The 10,788-nt window shown below is 43.9% G+C and overlaps 1 protein-coding gene across 1 annotated transcript in view; it reads left to right on the top strand.

Annotated features, from left to right (window-relative positions):
- LOC119428139 (ATP-dependent DNA helicase Q1) overlaps window positions 1-10,788 on the top strand; it is a 38,939-nt gene that overhangs the window by 12,206 nt on the left and 15,945 nt on the right. The window lies entirely within an intron of this gene.

Below are 10,788 nucleotides of genomic sequence, written 5' to 3'. Positions count from 1 at the left end.
CCCAAAGATCCAGTCCCCCGGCACAAACAGAGCAATGTTGTGTATGCGGTTCAGTGTCTGGAGGGCTGTGATCAGTCTTACATCGAGGAAACTAAACAGCCACTGGCCAAAAGGATGGCCCAGCACAGAAGATCAACATCATCAGGCCAGGACTCTGCGGTCTACACTCATCTCCAGGCCAGCGGTCACTCTTTCATGGATGAAGATGTTCACATCCTGGACAGAGAGGAACGATGGTTTGAGAGAGGATTAAAGGAGGCCATCTTTGTGAAAAGAAACCGTCCATCATTAAACAGGGGTGGAGGCCTACGTGTTCAATTGCCCCCCTCTTACAATGCTGTGATTGCTAGTATCACTCAGCCCTCTGTGAACAGTAAACAGCCATCAGTGTGCTAATGATCCATTGTTAGGCTGATGGTCCTTCTTGAGCATGTGATCAGCTGGTTTTGGTTGTCAGCAGCAAACTGGTTGATCCACCCTGAGAAGGTGCTATTTAAGAGACTGAGCTGAATACAGCTCCTCAGACTGAGGAAGTCTCTCGGATGAGAGACGAAACGTTTCTACATTTTTTTGTTGATTTGCTTTGTTTTGTTTTTTTGAATGTCCAGAGGACCAGATTTAACTTTTTTAGATTTTTCTACCTGGATTATTGAGCATGCATCAGGAAGCTTTAACATGGATAAAAATAAAAAAGCACCGATGGTCAGATACCGGATTCAGTAGCTGGATATCTAAAGGCATAACAACACACTTCTCATTAATGGATGAAAGACAAATTAAAGACTTTCAAACACTTAAAACAACTTATAACTTGGGAAGACAGGATTTTTATAGATACCTACAAGTACGTCACTATCTTAATCAGGAAATTATTAGGCATACAGATGAGCAGGAGCCAGTGCTTAAAGAAATACTAACGGCACATCAGGCAAAATCTAAAAAAGGAATTATGTCACGATTATACAAGGGACTTATGAGTAAAAAAACGGATTCAACTTTGTATGTGAAAACAAAATGGGAAAAGGAAAGTAAAATGGAAATCACAGAAGAAGACTGGCATGGTTACTGCGAGACAGTTTGGAGATGTACCAATTCGTACTCATGGAGAGAATTTAACTGGAAATGTCTGCTTAGATTTTTTTATTACACCAAAACAGAAAATTTCTTGTACCGCGGGGGAGCCTAAGTGCTGGAGGCAATGTGTTAACACAGAACCCAACCACTGGCATGTATTCTGGGACTGTACAATTATTAGACATTATTGGATAGAAATACACAAAAATATTGAAAATATCTTGAATATAAGAATACCTTTTAAATTCACTATCTTTATTCTAGGTGACACAGAACCCTTACCTGACAAAGCAAGATATCTGTTTCAAATACTAATTACAGCCTGTAAGAAAACCATCAGCAGACGCTGGCTCCAGCCTGAGCCTCCCACTGTGGAAAAATGGATAGAGTGTGTGAACGAAATCTATCAGACGGAAAGATTAACCTTTTTAACTCGGTTTCAACTGAACAAGTTTACCGTCTTGTGGTCCAAATGGGTGTCCTATGTCAACAAAACACAATATGCAAAAATACTAGAATGTTGAGAATTGCAAAAGAGAGGGTTAATTCTTCAGAGTGTCTACTTGGTATGTAATTTACTTACTGTTATATACGTAAAAGTAAAGGTTTTTTTTTTGTTTTTGTTTGTTTTTTTTGTTTTCCAAAATAATACCCCCTTGTTCCATCTTTTTGTTTTGTTCTTGTTTTTGTAAATGAAAATGTAAAGTGAAGGAATTCTGTATTTGATCATAAACTGAAATTGTGATATTGTAATCTTCTCAATACTTCAAAAATAAAGAATCTAAAAAAAAAAAGCACCGATGGTCGACCAGAGTCACTCATGGCTCTGTTCTTCGTCCTCTGTGCACTGAATCAATGGAAATCCTCTTCTTCAGTGTCAGAATTGAAGAGGCTCAAAAAGACGTTGTCACACAGCTGGCTCCTTGTCTCTCGACATCATTCCCTCGTGCTGTCTGCATCGTCCCGCAGCAGTCCAGCCAAAGTCTGTGCTGTGCACGAGGCGTAAAATACAGTAACTGATCTGAAGAACTTGGCACCTTTTTTTTTAATCTTTGCTTACTGTAAACAGGAAGCCTCATTAATGCACGTGTATCTTGGAGGATGGGTCAATGACAGCATCTCATTGGTCATTAAGGTTACACTTCTGGTCACATGATGACAGAGTAGGTGGAGTTATGGTAGTGAATTGTGAAACCATGACCTAGAATCGTAGCACATCTGATTACCTGTAGGCGTTCTCCTTGTGTTGTTAAAGCCTGCCCCCGAGAGGGGCGGGGTGCTGGGAGCAAAGAGCACCCATCCTTGTCAAAAGTAAATTATAGACAGTGGCAGGAAGCTGCCATGAAACAACAAGAAGTCTTTCAAAACAAAACAAAAAACAAAAAACTTTGAATAATGTGAAAAAATACATAAATAAGATGCTGTGGCATATAAACCGCAGGGTACAAAGTGCGAGACAAAAGTAGCTGCACTGACAATTATGGTACATTTTGTAGCCATAGTTTTTCACCAGTTCAATAGGCTTCTTTGTCATTTTAGGAGAAACCTCTCTCCCAGCCTCAGTTCACTTAGGAAGCTGAGTTTAGCTCCATCTTTACAGAAAGATGATCTTTGCAGAACTTGCAGCTAGAAGCAAACTTACACTACCCTCTCTTCCAAAGTGCTGGTGAAGATTCTCACTCATCCAGGACATGATAAATTCAAAAAAGCTCCTCGGATGAGGAGCGAAACGTCTTCTGTTACAAATAAAGTCCAGTTGTTTTTGTGTTGAACGTTTTTTTGAACTCTCTTCCAAAGCTCTTTAGTATTTTCATTGTTACATTTCATCTGTTTGATCCTGCTTGATTTCTTGATATTGTTTAATGTACTAATACAGTAGTCCCTCGTTTATCACGGGAGAGCCATACCCTGAAGACCTGCGATAAGTGAAAAAACATGACATATGAATAGTAGTACAAATAGTAAGTATAGTTTATTTTAGTATTCATTTCTAGTGTGACGACCCTGTCAGGTGGCTGAGCTGCTGCAGGGACGGCTCTGTTGAGCAGAGTGCAGCAGGTAATTACTGGGAACACCTGAGTTGCTGGCTCAGCCCAGTATAAAGAGAGAGGTGTTGTGTTGCTCAAGGAGGAGGACATTAGACCTGTCCTCTCAGAGACAGATTCCTGCATCCTAAATGCACAAAGGAGCGTTACTGCAGGTCCTTCCTCCCAGCAGCTGTTAGACTCTACAACCATCACTGCTCCCAACAAACTCAATAAGGATTAAATACATGTTGACCTCTGCTCAAACACACACTCAGCCTGTAATACTGTGCTGTCGATACTCTGTCCTTATCAATGTTCCAATACATATTGAACATTATTATTGATATTGTTGATCTTATTTCTTATATATTGTATTGTTTATTAACATTTTAGGAACTTTTTTGTGAAATCTTTAATCTTTTTATCTTTTTATCTGTTGCTGCTGATACACTGGAATTTCCCATCCGTGGGACAATAAAGGCTGTTTCTATTCTATTCTATTCTATTCTATTCTCTCCTTGTTGCTGGTCTTCCTGGGGTTATGATTTGTCTTGGTTCTGTTGATCTATTGTCTGAGTTTAGTTTGGTTTGGTTTTGGCTTGGTCTACTTGGTAATTTATTTGGTCTAGTCTGGTTAATTTAATTCTTTTTTTATAGGTTTGAGCTTCTCCATCTGGTCATTAAACATATTTTACAATAAACATTTATAAAATCATATATTGTGTCCTTTTCCCTATGTATATAGTGTGTGTATGTATGTATATCTCAGAGTCAGAGATTCTTTTTTGTCATTCGCACCTCATGTGGAACATGTGGTGGGGCAAAATTATGTACTCAGTGTCCCAGTTACATCCAACAATAAAAATGTAAAAGAAAAACAGTAATAACAGCTAGCATATGAACTAAGAAAAACATCAACTAAATATACACTAAGCACTAAGAGGATAAAAACATTACGTCGAACAGCAGCACGAGCATGAGTCTGTGTGAACAGATGAGCACACATGAACACATCAACATGAAACAGATCAGCAGCAACATGAAACAGATCAGCAGCAACATGATGTGGTTTTTCACAGTGATTATTCTAGTTAGAGATTCATGAGTCTTAACAGCCTCAGGGTAGAAGCTGTTCCTCAGTCTAGTGGTTCTACACTTAATGCTCCTAAACCTCCTTCCTGAGGGAAGTGGGGCAAAAAGTGTGTGTGCTGGGTGAGTGGGGTCCTTCATGATGCAGGTGGCCCTCTTCCTGCATCTGGAGGTGTAGATGTCTGTGATGGTGGGGAGGGTGACTCCAACATCTTCTGTGCAGCCTTCACCACTCTCTGCAAAGCTTTTCTTTCTGCAGCTGTGCAGCCTCCATGCCACACGTTGATGCTGGAGCACAGGATGCTCTCCACTGCACACCTGTAGAAGGAGGTGAGGACTGAGCTTCCCAGACCAGCTCGCCTCAGCCGTCTGAGGAAGTAGAGTCTCTGATGAGCTTTCTTGATCAGGCTGGTGGTGGTGTTGCTCCAGCTGAGGTTGTCATTCATGTGTACACCCAAGTACTTGTAGCTGGAGACCACTTCCACCGCAGATCCTTTTCTGTTCAGGGGGGTGTAGATGTTTTTGTTCCTTCTGAAGTCCACAATCATCTCCTTTGTCTTCTTCACATTGATATGAAGGTTATTTTCTTTGCACCAGCTCTCCAGGTGTTCCACCTCCTGCTAGACTCACCATTGTTTGTGATGCATCCCACCACCGCTGTATCATCTGCAAACTTTACAATGTGACAGCCTGGATTGGTAGCTGCACAATCATGCGTGAACAGAGTAAACAGGAGAGGGCTCAGCACACATCCCTGAGGAGAGCCAGTGCTGAAGGTGATGGTGGAAGAGGAGAAGTTGTGGATCCTCACTAACTGTGGTCTGTTTGTTAAAAAGTCTAGTACCCAGTTGCAAATGGAGGGGCTTAGTCCTAGTGTGAATAGTTTGTCCATCAGGGTTTGGGGGATCATGGTGTTGAAGGCCGATGTGAAGTCCACAAAGAGCATACGGACGTAAGAGTTTTTCTGCTCCAGGTGGTTGAGCACAGTGTGGACTACAAAGGAGATGGCATCCTCTATTGATCGGTTCTCACGGTATGCATACTGATGAGGGTCCTCGTTAATGTTGATGGTTGTTTTGATGTGAGTCATGACCAGTTTTTCGAAGCATTTAGCGACTATCGGGGTGAGGGCCACTGGCCGATAGTCATTCAGACCAGTCACTGTAGAGCTTTGAGGGACTGGGATGATGGTGGTGGTCTTCAGGCAGTTGGGAACTGTCTCCAGGGTAAGTGTGGTGTCAAAGCTGTCGGCCAGCACCTCGCAGAGCTGATCGACACATTCTTTCAACACTTTTCCGGGGATGTTACCATACCATACCATATAATTTTATTTATAGAGCACTTAAAACAGCGACAAGGCCAACCAAAGTGCTGCACAGACAGAAGAACAGGTAACACACAAAGCAATATACAAAATGAAGTAAATCAGAATATAGACATAAAAAAGATGCAGATAATGACGACTAACCAGTGTGGAGCCTACAGGTTCAAAACACAGATCATCTGGTGTTGAATGCTACTGAATAGTATTGGGTTTTTAAACGGGACTTGAAAACCGAGTGGGAGGTGGCCTGTCTGACAAGCAGAGGTAACTCGTTCCAAAGTCTTGGTCCTGCTACAGAGAAGGCCCTGTCACCTCTGCGCTTAAGACGAGTGCCTGGAACTGTGAGGAGCAACTGGTCCGTTGACCTCAGGGGGCGTGGTGGGACATACGGCTGTAGCAGATCAGAGAGATGGGGGGGGGGGGGGGGGGGGGGTGACACTGTTCAGCGATTTGTAGACATAGAGTAATATTTTGAACTGGATTCGAAGGTGAACCGGTAGCCAGTGCAGGGAGGCCAAAACTGATGTAATGTGTTCTCTTTTGCCTGTGTTGGTTAAAAATGGGGCTGCTGCATTCTGGACCAGTTGTAGTCGTGTAATGGAGGTCTGACTGATACCTAACAGGAGCAAATTGCAGTAATCAAGCCTAGATGTAATGAATGCATGTATTACTGTCTCCAGGTTATTTTTGGACAATATGGGCTTCAGTTTAGACAGCCACCTCAGTTGGAAGAAACATGATTTAACAATCATGTTTACATGATTGTTAAGTTTCAGGGAAGGGTCCATTATCACGCACATATTAGTGACTCTTTGTTTTTCTGACATGGTTAGAGCGGAGAGGTCGATGCAGTGGTTTGTGATCGTGTTGTTGGGAGGGAATAACATGACTTCAGACTTTTTTTCGTTGAAACTTAAGAAATTTAAAGCCATCCAGTCCCTGATGTCAGCCAGGCAGTTGAGCAGAGGTTGAATAGAGCATGTACCATTGTGTCTTATGGGGAAGTAAATTTGAAAGTCATCAGCGTAGAAGTGAAATGGTAAGTTGTGTTTCCGGAAAATAGCACCAAGTGGCAGCAGGTATAGAGAGAATAGGAGGGGACCCAGGATGGACCCCTGCGGAACCCTCCATTTAAGCTCTGTCGCTGCAGAACTAAAATCCTTGATGGAGACACAAAAGGATCTGTCAGTGAGGTAAGATCTGAACCAATTAAGGGCTGATCCTGTGATGCCCACCCACTGCGCCAACCTAGCATTGAGGATCTCATGGTCGATGATGTCAAAGGTGGCTGTGAGGTCCAATAGGACAAGCAGCACAGAATCACCGGTATCTGTGGATATGAAGATGTCATTAAAGACTTTTAGCAGGGCAGTTTCAGTGCCGTGGAGAGGTTTAAAGCCAGATTGGAATAGCTCTAAGATTGCGTGATCCTCCATGAAGCACTTCAACTGGGACTCGAGTATTTTCTCCAATATTTTAGAAACAAATGGGAGTCTGGAGACAGGCCAGACGTTACACGACTGAGGGGTCAAGGTGTTTTTTTTTTTAAGGAGAGGTTGGACAGTAGCATGTTTAAAGGATTTTGGCACCACGCCAGTGGATAAACTACTGTTTACTATGGCAAAAATGGACGGACCTAGAGTGGGAAAAACCTCCTTTAGTAATTGAGGGAGGACCACATCAGAGGGGGAACCAGACGGTTTCAAGCTGCACATGACCTGCTCTAGAGAAGATAGAGTGATTGGTTCAAAATGGTCAAAAGGAGCTACAGATTGAGGTGGGATGGATGGGTCAAGTGTTGGAGGGGAAATGAGAGCCCTGGTGGTTGCAATTTTTTCCAAAAAGAAATGTAAGAAGTTGTCGCACAGCTCAGTCGAGTCTTCCAGAGGTGATGGTCCAGTGAGGTGGAGAACAGAGGTTAGGGTGGAGAAGAGGACACGTGGGTTGTGAGAGTTTGAGGTAATTATATCAGAGAAGTATTTGGATTTAGCAGCTTTCACTGCTTTCTGATAACGGCGCCAACTCTCTTTTAAGTATTTGAAAAGAGACCTGCAGCCTGTCTTTCCTCCACTTTCGTTCCGCCCTCCTACATTGCTGCCTAACGGCCTTGGTGACGTCACTCAGCCAAGGTTGTGCTCTGAGTTTTGATTTTTTGATTTTAATAGGCGCGGCATGATCCATAGTCTTTAAGCAGACAGAGTTGAACTGGGATGTCAGCTCCTCAGTGGTTGTGAGAAACACCGGGGGCTGAATGATCATTTCAGAGTTGTAAACATTTGTAAAACGTGTGGCAGTGAAATAGTTAATGGTCCGGCTGTGACGTGCAGGAGCGCACGGCTTAGGAGTTAGTTGGGGGAGGGTGAACTCAAACCGGACTGGCATGTGGTCTGAAAAAACATTATCACCAATAACAAGATTACTAACGGTCATATCACGAGTTAAGACAAGGTCCAGTGTATGTCCGTGCTCTTGGGTGGGACCGTTTACATGCTGAGTTAGATTAAATGAGTCCAATAAATGTAAGAAGTCCTTAACCAAGGGCTTCTCCTGATAGCACCCAGGCAAATTAAGGTCCCCAATAATGAAACATGATCATATTTTGGTGTGATTTCAGCTAAGAAGTCAGAAAACTCATTTATGAAATCCTTAAACCGAGGTGGTCGGTAGACAAGTGCACATAACATCGGAGGCGAATGGCCGAGTTCAAAGACGCTCAGCTCAAAGCTGGCGTGGGAAACTGGGATGGGCAGTTGTTTACAGTCAAAAGTTGATTTGAATATTGTTAATAATCCACCACCGCGCCGGCCTGATGGCCGCGGGGCGTTAAAACACAGACAGTTTGGTGGCAGTAATTCCGTCAAGGCGCTGGACTCACCCGGAAACATCCAAGTCTCTGTGATGCAGAAAAAGTCCAGATCGTGCAGTTGAAAGTAATCCCTGAGGATAAAAGTTTTGTTGGTAACAGATCTTGCGTTGACCAAACACATCCGGATATTGTCCAAAGTAGAGCCAGCAGCGGTGGAGTTTGCACGTGCTAATGGCTGCAGGTTTTCAATAACAGCCCCTCCGGGTCAGTCCGTGCACCGACAACTCCCGTTGTTTACCTGGTCCGAGCACGCGGGAAGCTGGCGATGGAAACCATGACCACCAGCTGGAGAGGAAGATGCAGCGCGCAGGGCTTTAAGATTTACTAGCCGCCCAGCACGTTTTCCCGGCGTCTGAAGCTATGTCTCCGGGCAGGCAGGTGAGGAGCGCAGCTGAGGTAAACTGGCAAGTTCGCCAGCGGGGGGGGGGGGTCCAGAGGTACGCTCATATTGTTCCAAATAAGCGACATCGGCCGCAGGAAAATGAAGATCAGCATTGAGTTTATGTCACAGATAAAAAAAACGAACAAAACAAAAATAATCCGAACAACATCAGCAGAGGTGGATTGCAAGCCATGTACTCGGGCGTCATCTTACCGGATGTTGTCTGGGCCGGTTGCCTTGTGTGGATTAATCCTCCTGAAAGTACTCCTTACTTCTGCTGTGGTCACGCTAAGATGCTCTTCATCCGGTGGTGAGGTAAGTCTGGTGCTGGGTGGTCTGTTTGGGTCTTCAAAGCATGCGTAGAACTTGAGGGCATCAGGCAGAGATGGGTCTTTGGGGCATTGCTCGCTCCTTCCTTTATAATCTGTTATACACTTAATGCCCCTCCACATGCTTCGAGGGTCTTGTGAGTTGAATTGACCCTCGATCCTTTGTGCATATGTGGCCTTGGACCTTTTAATACCAGCAACCTGCTCTTTCCTTGTCCTACTCAGCTCCTCTGAGTTTCCAGACCTTGAAGGCAGTGTTCCTGGCTTCCAGCAGGGTGCGCACCTCTGCATTCAGCCATGGCTTTCTGTTTGGGTAGATTTTAACATATCTGATAGTGGAGACGGTGTCAGTACATGTACAAATGTAACCCAGAACTGAGGATGCGTATTGGTCCAGATCAAGCTATCCTCCATTTTCAGCAGCTTCTCTGAAAACCTGCCAGTTTGTTCGATCAAAACAATCTTTCAGTATGGGGCCACTGTTCTGGATCCAACATTTAACTTTCTTTTGTAACGGTCCGGAGAGTCTCAGCAGGGGGAGGTAAGCAGATATCATTAAGATTGAGATGTGGTCTGATTGTCCTAGGTGGGGGCGGGGTTCGGCTTGTATGCATCTTTTACGTTCGTGTAAACACGGTCCAGCATGTTGTTCCCATGTGTTGGTATGACCATATGCTGGTAAAAGCTTGGGAGACCGTCCTTTTGATTCACGTGATTAAAGTGTCCGGCTACCACGTAACGAGCCTCAGGGTGTTTGTTCTGCAGAGAACTTAATATATCGTGGAGCTCCTACAAGGCATCATTAGCATTCGGTGGAATGTAAACCACTGTGATGAAAGTCTCTGTGAACTCGCGGGGTAGATAATGAGGCCGACTGTTCACTGTTATTTGCTCTAAAGCCTTCGAGCATGAGCTTTTTACCACAGTACAGTTTGTGCACCAACTTTTACGCAGATAAATGCATACTCTGCCTCCCTGTCAGTTCCTCATTAGCTCGCTGCAGTGGTCCGCTCGAAGAAAAAGTCTGTTATCCAGCTAGAAGACTGTGTCCTGTGTTTCACTTGTAATCCATGTTTCTGTGAGGCAAAGCACTGCACACTTCATTATCTCTTCTGAGGCGCCCGCTCTCAGACGAAGTAAATCTATCTTGTTGTCCATTGTGCGGACATTCGACAGAGAGACGGCATCTAGAGTTTTCCAGCTTTAGCATTAGCTTGTAGCCTCACCATAACACCCGCCCGGTGTCCTCGCTTCTTAAGCCGGGAGCAGCGCTTCCTCTTCTGCCTGTTGGAACACCTCTGCTGCATATAATGAACTGTATGTCTTAGACTTGGCTTCAATATAAATAGTTTATACTGTTAGATTTATGGCCCTGTGATGGACTTGCAACCTGTCCAGGGTGTTCCCCGCCCCTCGCACAGTGATGCTGGACATGGGCACCGGCGACCCCCGTGACCCAAAAAATGTAAGAAGTGGGTAAAAGATAATGGATGGATGTTATATTTATCTACCAGATTATTGAGCATACATTAGGATACTATTATTAGTAGTATTACTTAGTATTAATAATAATAATGATTTTTATATTACCAGGTGGGTCAGTTAAGAACCAGTTCTCATGCATAGTACAGTGATGGTCAGCATGCAGCAACACAAGCAGACATAAAACAGTGATGATAAAGAAGACACAAAACGTC

Source organism: Nematolebias whitei, chromosome 22, assembly GCF_014905685.2.
Source record: "Nematolebias whitei isolate Nwh7 chromosome 22, NemWhi1, whole genome shotgun sequence".
Taxonomy (NCBI): Eukaryota; Metazoa; Chordata; class Actinopteri; order Cyprinodontiformes; family Rivulidae; genus Nematolebias; species Nematolebias whitei.
This window is presented reverse-complemented; position numbering and strand designations above follow the sequence as displayed.